This window comes from Humulus lupulus, chromosome 4 (assembly GCF_963169125.1).
Source record: "Humulus lupulus chromosome 4, drHumLupu1.1, whole genome shotgun sequence".
NCBI lineage: Eukaryota > Viridiplantae > Streptophyta > Magnoliopsida > Rosales > Cannabaceae > Humulus > Humulus lupulus.
This window is the reverse complement of record NC_084796.1, coordinates 237,704,354-237,717,235: the sequence shown is the minus strand read 5'-3', so window position 1 is coordinate 237,717,235 and position 12,882 is coordinate 237,704,354.

The window sequence follows — 12,882 nt, the reverse complement described above, 5'->3', positions numbered from 1 at the left end:
GTTATGCACTGTAGTTGGCGTGTAACAATGTCCAAGAATGGGTCTTGGATATTCTTATATTTATTTAATTATTTAATAATTTATTTATAATTTGAATTTTAAAATTTAATTAATTCTTTTATAAAACTATCAGATGGAAATAGTTTCAGAATACACTTAATTGAGAGAATATTCCACAGAGAAAATTCGAAGCTTTTCACAAAGAGAAAAATATATCGTATTATTTTTCTCTATCCCTAAAAATTGTCTGAGACCTAATATTCCAAGATCTCATGAGTTGAGTACATCTTGCGAATCATAAATTTTCCCACCATTACTCTACGTGCACACACACGTCTTGAGGTGTAGAGATACATCTTGGAAGATCTTGGTCTGAGTATTCAAAATGCTACTTTGGATTGGATGTTCATTGCAGGTACTAAAAGATAACAAGGATTCTTTATTGTTCTACTACTAGTAAATCCTTATCTTCTTTTTCTTTCTCTTTGATTGATGTTTTTCATATTAATGGATCCGTTATTTAAAGATTGTTTAAATAATTTTTATTGAAATCTCTGGGCTCACCACCCTGTCTTTCCGCTACACATATGGTAAACTAGTTACCAGCAGTGTGAACTTGCATTCCAGCAGTTGTAGGCACACATGGCGAACCCTCCTATTTTTTCGAATTCCATAGACAGGAAGCCCATTCTCCTCTACATGGCTATCTCCGAGAATGCAATAAGTGTTGCCTTAGTCCGCAAGGAAAGTCGTGTCAAAAATCTCGTTTATTATGTGAGCAAAAGACTCATCGAAACGAATTTCAGGTATCTTCTTGGAGAAACTTACTTTTTCCTGATGATAGCTTTTCGGAAGCTAAGGCCCTACTTTCAGGCGCATCCTATCAAGGTACTCACCAACCAACCCTTAAGGCAGGTCCTTTAGAAGTCGGAGTCCTCCAGAAGATGTTAGAGAATATATATTATTGCTCAATGGAATTATGGAAAAACCAAATACAACTCTATGCAAAAATACAATGGACAAGATAATATTGATTAAATAAGTATTACAACTCAATTGCTCAAAATACAAGTAAATAGAAAGATGTAGAAGAAGAAGATTACAAACTCAATACTATAACAATACAAGTAAATAAGATCAACAAGATCAAAAGAATGAAAACACAAACAAACTCTCACACAACCAAAGTGTATAGTAGTGGGGATCACCAACTTGAACAAGGTTCAAGACCTTTGTCCAAAAGCTTATTTCCCCCTATTCTCTAAGCACTAAGGGATCTCTCTAGGAAATAGCTCTCTGGAATTATCAAGCCTTTTGGTGTATTTTCCAGCCAAGTGCTTTGTGGATGGAAAATGGTGTTTCATACAAGTGAGCATTAGGCTCCTATTTATAGAGTTTGAGATACCCCTTTGAATTTCAAATTCCACCAACCCTCATGGCTGTTACCAATGTTTAATTGGATGTTTATGAAATTAAAATGGAGATTTGGGAGTTATTTGGGATGTTAGAACCGTTCAATTTGGAAAAAATTGAAAATTCACATAGGCTGTCAGCCTCACCGGCCGCGGCCAGGACTTTTCAGTGGCCGCGGCCACTGGCTTCTGTCCCCCAGGTCGCGGCCACAGGCCATTTTCAGCACAAAAAAGTCATTTTTCCAAAACGTCCCAAATCCTTTCCCACATGATTTTGTAACCTCCAAACACCTATTGGGAGTTAAAAACATGTCTCCAACAGTCATATATCATCATGGCTTTATGAAATCCAATCTCAAATGTGTAACATATAATATACACATTATTGGGTAATATTTGGGAGTTACAAATTTGTAACTCCAAAATATGTCACATTTGGGCACACACATTAGTCCAATTTTGTGACTCTCAATAATATGTTACAAGCTGTGGCAAATCACATTTTGTCACATTATTTAATCTAATATTATATTATATGAAATAATATAACAGAAGACTCATCAAATTAGCAGTCCAACTGAGCCAGTTCAACATCACTTACCATCCAATGACAACCATAAAGGGACAAGCACTAGCAGATTTCATTACTGAGTGCACATGGACACATGAGAGGCCCAAGCGGTCAGGCCCATATGGAAGTTGTTTGTGGATAGGTCCTCCAATGAAAATGGGTCTAGAGCAGGCCTTATCTTGGTCTCCCCTGAGGGACACAGGGTTCACAGTGCTTTGAGGTTTGGCTTTGACGTATCGAATAATGAAGCTGAGTACGAAGCACTTATTGCCGAACTTTGAGTAGCCCTAGAGCTCAAGACTGAAGGCCTCGAGGTTTTCAACGATTCTCTGCTCGTAGTGACCCAGGTCCTCAGAGAATATCAGGCCTGCGGGACCAAGATGGCCGCTTATTTGGCCAAGACCCAAGAAATTCTACACAACTTTAAAAGGTTTACCATCCGACAAGTGCCAAGGGAACATAATTCCAATGTTGATGCCCTGGCCAAGCTTGCTACCACCAAGGATGCAGAGTTGATCAGTGTGGTCCCAATAAACTACTTGGCCTCTCCAAGCATTTTAGCTCCCGAGGAGGTAGAGGTGGTCCAGCCCCAAAACGGTTGGATGGAACCAATTGTGAAGTACCTTATCTCCGAAGAGCTACTGCAGGACAAAAAAGCAGCTTGAAAGCAACTTTACCAGACACCTTGGTACATAATTATGGACAAAAAATTGTACATGTGAGAATATTCGTTGCCGGTGTGTGTCCAGACAGGAAGCCAGCCTCATCCTCAGAGAAGTGGATGAGGGATTTTGCGGGGACCATGTTAGGGGGTAGAGCCTTGCCAAGAAAATCCTGAGACAAGGAAACTTCTAGCCTACAATGAATGGTGATGCAATGGACTATATCAATAAATGTGACAAGTGCCAACGTTACGCTAACATCCTTCGAGCTCTTCCAAATGAGCTCACTCAAATGACAAGTCCATGGACTTTCGCAATCTAGGGCATTGACTTAATTGGATCCTTGCCCATGGAAAATGGAGGAGTAAAGTATGCTATTGTGGCAGTCGACTACTTCACAAAGTTGGTCAAGGTCGAACCTCTCACTACGACTACCTCCAAGAGGGCACTGGATTTCGTCATCAAGAACATAGTTAGGAAAATAGTCTCCAACAACAGCCTACAGTTTGACAGTGAGTTATTCATTGACTTTTTTCAAAGACATGGAGTCATGAAGAGTTTCTCCTCCGTAGCTCATCCACAGGAAAGCAAACAAGTGGAAGTGATCAGCAAGACGCTTAAAGCCACTTTGAAGAAAAGGCTAAAACAGGAGTAAGTCAATTGGCCTGAGGAGCTGCCTAAAGCATTGTGGAGCCCGCACCACTGCTAGGACCTCTACTGGATATTCGCCCTTCTCCATGGCCTACGGGTATGAAGTCATGCTCCCAGTAAAGGCAGCAATCTCCACGCACTAAAGAAACACTTACAATCTGACCATAAATCATGTTTTATTCCGAGAATATTTGGACCTCATGGAGGAGCTCCGAGAAGCCTCACAACTTCTTGTAGTGTCCTACCAGCAAAAAGTGGCCATATATTTCAACTCTAAAGTGAAAGATAGGAAATTCAGGGCCAGAGACTTGGTGTTGCGGAGAGTTTTTTTGGCAACCCGAGACCCAAGTGCTGGAGTATTGGGTCCTAACTGGGAAGGCACATACCAAGTTGAGAGCATCGTGTGTCCTGGGACATACAAATTGGCCCGACTGAACGGGGAGCTAGTGCCCCACACCTGAAATGCTGAGCATCTTCTCCGGTATTACCAGTAATATGAGCAATGTATTTTCTTAACTTTGTTATCATGTGTGGCCTCCGAGCACATTAATGGAAATCGTGTACAAAACACGATAAATGAAATTAAGAGAATTTGCTTGTATTTTCTAGTTTTAATTTTCAGTATTTGTTTATTTACATTTAGTACTCGAGGAGTACCTGCTCGCTGACCTAGACAAGTGAACGCGGACTATTCTCCGATCATTCGAGGGGCATAGATGGGTCACCTCGCAGGATAACCGTTCACAGAACACAACCTAGGAAACTAAGCTTATCGTGAGCAGAGAAAGCCTAGTGCTTGCGAAAACGGACTAACCTAGGGAACTAAGCATAATAAGGGTGGGGTAAACCTCTCGTTATAAAAATCTAAGTAGCCTAAGGATGGAGAACTTGAATTATCTCCCAAGGATTATGCGCCCGAGGAGAAATAACAAGTCCCCAACTTCCAATAGGTGAACAAAAACCCCAAGTCATCGGTACTCGGGTACAAGCCTCCAGTTGCCAAAACTTGAGCATCGTAAAACCCAATAACCTAGGGGCAGAGAACTTGACCAATGTCTCGAGGACCTCGCGTCCGAGGACTAGTAATGGGCTTCTAATGTCCAAAGGATGAAGGACAAAAAAACCCTAAGTAATCTATACTTGGGGGGAAAACTGGAGTCATCATGGCTAACGAAAGAGACCCAAGTCCCTAGACTAGACTCGCAAAGGCCCAGTGTAACTTCTCGAGGACTAGGTGCACGTGAAGTAATGATGAATTCTTGAATCCTAAGTTAATTTGGCCTTCTAAGCCCCGAGTCATTTAAAACTCAAGGACAGGCATCAAGTGCTCACACTTGGTAGCACGCTAAGTTACTTTCGAGGACTAAGAGCTCGTGAAGCTGCACTAAACACTAAAAGTGCCAAAGAACTAGTGGGATCGACAAGGCTCGAGTCACCAAGACTCAAGCACAAGTCCCCAGTTGCATTAACTAGGGCAGTTAAGACCTAAGCCACATGACTAAGGCCCACGTATGGTGGACAAATTAAGGTTAAATAAAGCAAACTTTTTCGTGATGACAAATTATGTTAAAAGTTGAAGACAAAACCTTGTAATTTTAAGACCAATTCACCTGTTATTGAACATGAAATCAAAGTGTGAAAGTAATAAAATGAAGGCAAGTGAATAGTGCATGCAAAGGCCATTCTTGAAGGTTTAAAGTACACAGATTGTGCTAAGGGGCTCGAGCAATGAATTGCTTATAACCTGAAGAGAATCAGAAAAGGAATGGCACGTAGGCCTAAAAGCAGCAAGAGAATTAGTCTTGGATAGGGGGAACCTTCTCAATGACATCGATGATGGGGTCCACTTCTGGTACCACTTCAACTTCCTTGGTCTCGGCGCTGGCAGCTTCTGTAGCACTCGTCGCCTGCAGGCGCCCCTCGAAGAGTAGTTTGTACTTGTCTGCTTCGTCGGTGAAATCTAAGCTCTTCTCCTGGTTGTGGAACTAGTCCACATAAAATATGTCCACCGCGATGGTGTCGATATCCTTCTTAAGGACCTCCTCCTCCCGATGAAGAGACCCCACCTTCTCCGCAGCTTGTAGAGCCTTGTATTCACTGGCTCGGGCTTTGTCCAGCGCCTTCGTGGTCTCTCCACTAACCCTGGTGACCTCCTCCACGACCCGTGCAACCTCCTCTGTGGACTTAGCAGCCTCTTCCTTGGCTCTTTGGGTCTCTTGCTTAGCAACCTGGAGCTCCTCGACTGTTCTCTAGGCTGCCCATTCAATCACCTTAGCGCGGGCCTGCTCTACTTCCAGTGAGGTCCGTAGGTGAACCAGTTCCTCTTGGGGCACCTTGACCCTCTCCTCCAGTGCCGCAACCTTGTCCTAGGCTCGTTGGAGTTTGTAAGATTTCTCCATCTTTATGTCCCCGAGGCATTGGTAAGCCAATGTCAACTACAAATCAAGACATACAATTGGTCCGCCAGTACCACACTAGAAAAAACAAAGTAAATAGCTGAAAGAAAGAGATAGCTTACCCGAAAGATGGCATATCGGCAGGAGGAGACGGGGGACGCCTCATTGCTATTAACCGGTTGGGCAAAGCTGCGAGCAATCAGCTCACACATGGTTGGCCTGACCTTTTAGAGAAACTCCGCCGCCAGTGGAGCAACCACTTTTCCTAGCTTGGCGGCAAACAAGGTCTCCAACTCAACACGACCTATTGGTTGCACAATAGACCTTTCTCTAGATAACTTCAGTTGGCGTAGGGCCTCCATGGTCTCATGAAGGGCTTTATTCCCCTCCTCCATGAGAGCCTCAAAATGATGGAGCATTGTTTGGAAGTGCTCCAACATCTCACCTTCAAACTTCTCCATGTATACCAGGATTCAGGGTTGAGCCACCAATTCCTGGCTCTCTGCTCCTGGAGTCTCCTTGCCAACTATAGAAGGGGAGGAGGAGATCTCATTAACAAGCATGTCGTTCACCCAAGGAGACTCTCCCTTGGGGGAGGAGGTCCATTGCCGCTTCACCGGCAAGGGAGGTGTTGCTTCCCCATGAGGCCACTGTGATCCTCTTGCAGCGGATGAACTTGGACCCACTCTGAGTCTAAGAGCCGATCAAGCGATATCATCCAACCCCATGTGTTCTACAAGATCAAAGCAATAATTAGCAATTGCAAATTTCAAAATAATGCTAACAAAAAATTAAAGGCGCAATGTAACGCCCTTGTTAGCCAAGACTGTTACACTGTGTATTTTAAATAGTGCGCAACTTGCTAAATGAGTCATTAAGCCATAAACATGCATATAAATATGATTAATGGTCCAGGGTTAAGAATTTTGGTCAAAAGGAATGGATATTTCATTAAAACATTAAACTGTACATGAGATCCCATAATAAACGTTTACAAAGTTGTTTACAGTTCCAAAAAGGTCATTACAACGCAAAAGCTACAACCCGCCGACCTAAGCGACAAAAATAGGGTTTAACCTTAGTTCCTATGAGAAACCTTGGTCTTGGTGGTCAAGCAGCCGCATATGTACACATCGCCACCTAAGCTCTCCAACTCATGGCTAGTCCAGCTTTCCTTTTCCCTTACCTGCACCACATAGCACCCATGAGCCAAGGCCCAACAAGAAAACTTAATACAAGTGCATGAACAATATATACAGATTCAAATGTATAACTAGCATGCCCAGCAGTAATAACCTACTCATGCATGTGTAACGCCCTACTGCCTTAGAGTCGTTACTAAGTGAGTTTAAAGGCATGCATTCAACTCGCTAATCGAGGTTTTAGGTCAAATAGTGTAATTAAGCCATAAACAGAGGAAAAACTTTTGAAATAACTCCATTTCATTGAAAACCATAAAAGTTTAACACTTAGGATCCCAAAATACAGTTTAGAAATATTTACAACATATAAATTGAACCAAGTCGACTAAACGACAAAATCTAGGTTTTATTTACAATCATCTCCCAAAAAAACACTGGCTGTGGCAGCCAGGCAGGCCAAACATGTACACGCCGCTTCATGTCCGCTACACTCATGGTTGGTTGGCTTTCTCCTTGCCTTTACCTGCACCACAGAGCATCTGTGAGCCGAAGCCCAGCAAGAAAACCCACAAACAGATAACATATGCAAAACATACACCAAGTATATAAACTGGCCATCATTTGGCTAACACACATACGACCTAGCCGTCCTAGGCACCTTACCAGGCACTGGGTTCGCGGTCCACACCGTGAGGATATCCCAGGTATCCTTTAGGGACTCACCCTGGCAACTTGCACTCCATGTGCTCCACGTGCTCAACGCTGCTCTCGGCCCCTTGCCATTCCTGGCCCTTGCCGACCTCGGCCTACACCATTCCCGGCTCTTGCCGATCATTCACATAATTGCATTCATAGCATAACAAACAAATATTTAATACTAGCCAATTCAATCAAAGGGCTACGCCCTACAATTCAAACACATTGGGCTCAGCCCTGCATATAAGCTTTATGGGAACAAGGGTTTCCTTACCTTAGATTCCCTAGCTCCGTTCACTTGATCCCCGAGCACGATCCCTCTTGAGCCCTAGCGTACATCCAGTCACAGCCATAGATTAGAATCATCACCAAACCTCAAGTTCAAAACCTAACCTCGGGACCAATCCCGAGCCCTCGGGACCAATCCCGAGCCCTCGGGACCAATCCCGAGCCCTCGGGAAGCCCCAATTCCACCAAACAAGGTGGTGGAATCGAACCCCGAACCCCCGGGCAAAAACCCTTGAAAATAACTCAAAAATCCCTTTCTGGAAATAGGGTCGCGCTATAGCGCTCTAAGGAGGACGCTACAGTGCTAAAAACAGAGCCCAACTCGCCTAGAACACTTGGCCTAGCGCTACAGCGCCCAAAGGCTAGTGCTGTAGCGCTAGTCACAGAATAACAAAACCTACCATTTTCTCCTTCGACTTTCCCCGAACCAAACTTGACCAAAACTCATCCAAACTTTACCCAAACTTAAAAACAAGCCTACTAACATGTCTAACTCATCCCAAGCATCCCAACCATACACAAATAAACCACATGCATCCTTAATCCAAGATTTCACCATAACTGAACCTAAAACTCAGAAACTCAGCCAAAACCATAGAAATCACAAAGCTTGAAACTAAAGTTCCTTACCTCTGATGAATGAACTTGGCTGAGGTTATCTTCCACCCTTGCTTAGCCTTCACCTCCTCAAATTCTCAGCTTCAACTCCCTAAGATTCCCACAGAACCTTGCTTAGAAAACTGGCTCAACACCAACATCAAAAACTTAAGAAAACCTCAAAGTCTTACCTCAAGTGGATGAATTTCTTTGCCAATTTCTCAAGCTAACACAAGGATTCTAGCCTCTAGCTCCTTCCCAAACTCCTCCTGAGTTTCTGCTCCAAAAGACCTCAAAAACTGGTGGAGAAATGCCAAATCGACCCTGCCTTTCTTTCCCTTTTTCTTTCCTTCTTTTCCTTTCTTTTCTTTCCTTCAGAACATTTCCAGCCCTTTCTACTCTTCCCACTAAGGCATAAAGCCTAAGTTATTCCTATCCCTTATAAGCCAAATTACCACAATACCCTCCCATAAATCCTAAGTCTTTAAATCCACCTAGGGGTATTTTTGTCTTTTCACCTAATTCTCGCTAATTCCTCAAGTGTCTCTAATATTTACCACTTACCTCCCGACATTTAGCTAATCACCAGTTATATTCTCCAATATCAAAGTAGATCCCAATGTATTCTCTAAATTCCTATTTATACCCCCAAGCTCACCCCAAGCCGGGTATAAATCCTCGCCGTGACTTTTTCGCTAGCTCTCTCACTAGGATCGTCTCGATTCACAGATCACAAATATATCCACATAATAATGTGGTCTCAACAATTTATCACACTTATATACAGTTATGCCCTCAACAGTCAAAACTACAAATATGCCCCTGATAACCAAATGGGGCCCACATGCATATTTAATCACCTAAACATGCATTCTATCCACATATTCATTAAATTCACATAAATTAATACAGTATAACAATTATTGCCCTCTAGGCACACTAATCAAGGCCCCAAGCCTTATTAGTAAATTTGGGTCGTTATAGCATGCATATGTTAGAATTAATGCTGTAACGACCCAAAATCACTAATATGGCTTAAGGGCCTTGATTAGTGTGTCGGGAGGGCATAATTGGCTTATGTGTGTATTTATTAAGTTAATGTGATATTATATGATAAACATGTTTGTATGTCTATATGAATGTCAATGTGGTTATATGTTATATTTGTGAGAACCACATTATTATGTGGGTAAGTCTGCAGCGTGCGACTCGAGGCGATCCTAGGGAGCTAGTTAGCGGGAAGTCACAACGAGGCTTAATGTTTGACTTGGGGCGAGTCAAGGGATAATTCGAGTATTAGATGATTATTTGGGTTATTGGGTTATGGAAATAAATATATGGAGATATATTTGAGGTTAGGAAGCCTAGGAATTGACTTAATTAGCTAAGATTAGATTAAGTTAATAGAAAGCAGTAGAACAAAAGACATGAACTGACCCACTTTTTCCCCTCTCCTCCTTCTCTTCTCTCTCTTTTCTCTCTTAAGAAAACTACAGAAATCTAAGGAGAACTCAACTGGAAATTCTGTGTTTTGAGCTGAATTTGTGAAGGATTAGCCTAGTTCTAACTAAGGAACACTCAACCAGGATCAAGGTAAGAATTGAATCTCATTCTTGAGCATTAGAATTCTGAGCTTTGGCTGAGTATTAAAAGTGTTTATGGTTTTGATGTTAAGGACTGAATTAAAGGTGAGAAGCTTGGATTTTAGCTAAGGAATCTATTAAGGAAGTGGTTCATCAAAGAATGTAAGCTTCAATTCATAATTTAGAGTATAAAATCTGAGTTTGCATGATTGGTTTTAGAGTTCTTGAGCTATTGGGTTTTAGAAATCAAAATGGGAATTTAATGAGTTTTTAAACTAGGTTTCTGTTGGATTTAGTTGCTGGAACCATGTTGGGAGTCTTGTGATCAATGGGTTTTGAAATTAGGGTGCTTTGGGATGGTCTTTGGAAAGGTTAGGAGGCTAGAAATGGTGGTTTTTCTAGGCATGAAGGGTTGGGCCGCGACTCTGTTCTAAAGGGTCGCGACCCTGGGAAGCAAGGAAGAGCCAAGGAGGCTCTACAATGGGGAAGCACCGCGGCGTCACAGGGCAGGGCCGCGGCGCATGTCTGTCTTCAGAGAGGCTTGGCCTCTATTTCAGGGGGGGGGGGGGGGTCGCGGCTAGGTTTCAGGGGCTGCAGCCCTTAAGGGTATTTTTGATTTTTTGGATGTTTTAAGAGCGGAAACCTAACCTAGGGTGCTCAGGATCGATTCCACCACCGTGTTTGGTGGAATTCGATGTCCCGAAAGATAGAACTCCATCCGAAAATATTAACGTGATTATTAATGGTACTCCCTATCTTGGTTGTGACTAGGTGTTAAGCTAGGGCTCGGGAAGCGGATCGTGCTCGAGAGGCGTCACCCGTAATCAGTGGACTTGGAAATTAAAGGTAAGAAAACTGCACCTGTAACGCCCCAACTCCAGGGACCGTTACGGTGGGCCTTGTAAACAGTGCTAAACTCGCTAATTAAGTCATTTGGCCAAAATCGTGAACTAAGTATGATCAGCGGTTTAGGGATTAAAAATTTTGGTTAAGATGTAATGTTTCACTAGAACGTTTAATATATACATTGGGATCCCAAAAATATAATTTCAGAGTCTATTACAAAAAGATATTTACAACAGGCCGTTCTAAGCGGCAAAACAGGGTTCAACCCTAGTTCCTCTTTAAACCTCGGCCGTGGCGGACAAGCAGCTGCATATGTACACGTCATCACCTAAGCTCTCCAACTCAAGGATGGTCCAGTTTCCTTTGTGAACCACATAGCACCCGTGAGCCGAAGCCCAGCAAGAAAACACAATAAAGCATGATATAATATCAACAATGATCATAATAATCATTCAGGACTATCAGTCCAAAACAGGTAGGTGACAGTAGCCAAAGTCACAAAAGTCGATGACAGAGCCATTCAATGGCTCTATGGCATTAATGCTGGACTGACCCTAAAGTCGATGAACTTATAAGTGCTTGCCTGGTCTAAGACCAGATGTTCAGAGCCAGGGCATATGGCATCGGTGACTGTTTGTCACATGGCTAGGGAACGTTGTTCCACAGTTACGACTCTAGAGTCGGGAGGAAGGTTATGTTGGTGACCAATCACCATGCACCTATCTTGTTGAAGCTAGTGAGATGCTCACTCATTTGTTAAGCCCTGGTGACCCTACCGTCACATGGCTAAAGGGTGTTGTCCCCAGGTTATGACTCTATGGTCATGAGGAAGGTTATGTTGGTGACCATTCACCATACACCTATCCTGATTGAACTTATGAAAGGATAACTTATCAGTTAAGCCCTGGTGACCCTATCGTCACATGGCTAAAGGGAGTTGTACCCACTTTTGAGACTTTGGCTACTGTCACCTACCTGTTTTGGACTGATAGTCCTGAATGATTGTTATGATCATTGTTGATATTATATCATGCTTTATTGTGTTTTCTTGCTGGGCTTCGGCTCACGGGTGCTATGTGGTGCACAAAGGAAGCTGGACCATCCTTGAGTTGGAGAGCTTAGGTGATGATGTGTACATATGCAGCTGCTCGTCCGCCACGGCCGAGGTTTAAAGAGGAACTAGGGTTGAACCCTGTTTTGCCGCTTAGAACGGCCTGTTGTAAATATTTTTCTGTAATAGACTCTGAAATTATTTTTGGGATCCTAATGTATATAATAAACGTTCTAGTGAAACGTTATATCTTAACCAAAATTTTAAATCCCTAAACCGCTAATCATACTTAGTTACACGATTTTGGCAAATGACTTGATTAGCGAGTTTAGCACTGTTTACAAGGCACACCGTAACGGTCCCTGGAGTTGGGGCGTTACAACTTGGTATCAGAGCGAGCCAATGTTTATGGTTCCTGAAGACAAGCTAGGCATGTACACTCATCACTGAAGATAGCTTCACTCATGGAATGGTAATTATTTCTGTAGTTATGTGCATAGTTGCTTAAATGGAATGAAAATGCTTTACCTGCACATTGTATTAGGGAGCATGAGATTCTGATAGAGCTTGGCTCTTGACTACATGATTATATGCTCCATGATAATGTTTATGAACATGATCATATGATTACCTGCTCTGTGAATATATATAATTGTGATATTGCATGCTGGAGTTGAGGCATGGTGTGAATGTTGGAAGAGCAGGGATTATGAGTGATGTATGAATGCCATGGGCATGTTTGTAGCACTGCAAGTGGTTTATGATTGTGGTGTGGTAAGATTTATCCCGTGGGGGAAAGCCCTTGATATGCTTATTGTGATTAATGGGTCAAGTTATTGACTGCATATTTAATCAGCAGGTTCATATTCAGGGCAGATAATGAGGCCCGGTGGTGGTTATACAGGGGTTGGGAGTTACGGCCAGGGTATCAGTTCTTCTTCTGCATCTATGAATGTTCAGCAGACGCTTATAGATTTCTAATTAAGA